A 457-nucleotide genomic window follows, 5' to 3' on the forward strand; every position below is an offset into this window, starting at 1 on the left:
TCCCCAAATCCCTTGAGAGGTCTAGCCTTATATTCCAGTCCCTAATGTAATTATGTGCATTTTCCATTTTAAATCCTTTTAAGGCGAAAAAGAAAAAAAAACGAAAACGGTCAACACAACTGATAAGAAATAATAAAATAATGGATATTAGTGTAGGCAAGACTAACACGTTCACGCTGATCTTTAAATTTATTTAAATCCCAGCCCCTCTGTCATGGTTCTTTAAAAATGGTTAGGCAATATAAGCGCATGAAATAAAAAAAATGGGAGGGTAGGCTAGTCTTTTTGAAGAAGCTGGTTCATCTCTTATTTTTATTTAAATATTTTCATTATATGTGTCAATGCCTTTCTTTCGTGGGTTAATTTAATAAAAAAAAAAGTGGAATATTGGATGTTATCTATCTTATGAAAACTGTAACTATTTTGAAAGATGGAGCTCACTTTTCCAGCGTTGGCA

This window comes from Scylla paramamosain, chromosome 30 (genome assembly GCF_035594125.1).
Source record: "Scylla paramamosain isolate STU-SP2022 chromosome 30, ASM3559412v1, whole genome shotgun sequence".
Classification (NCBI taxonomy): domain Eukaryota; kingdom Metazoa; phylum Arthropoda; class Malacostraca; order Decapoda; family Portunidae; genus Scylla; species Scylla paramamosain.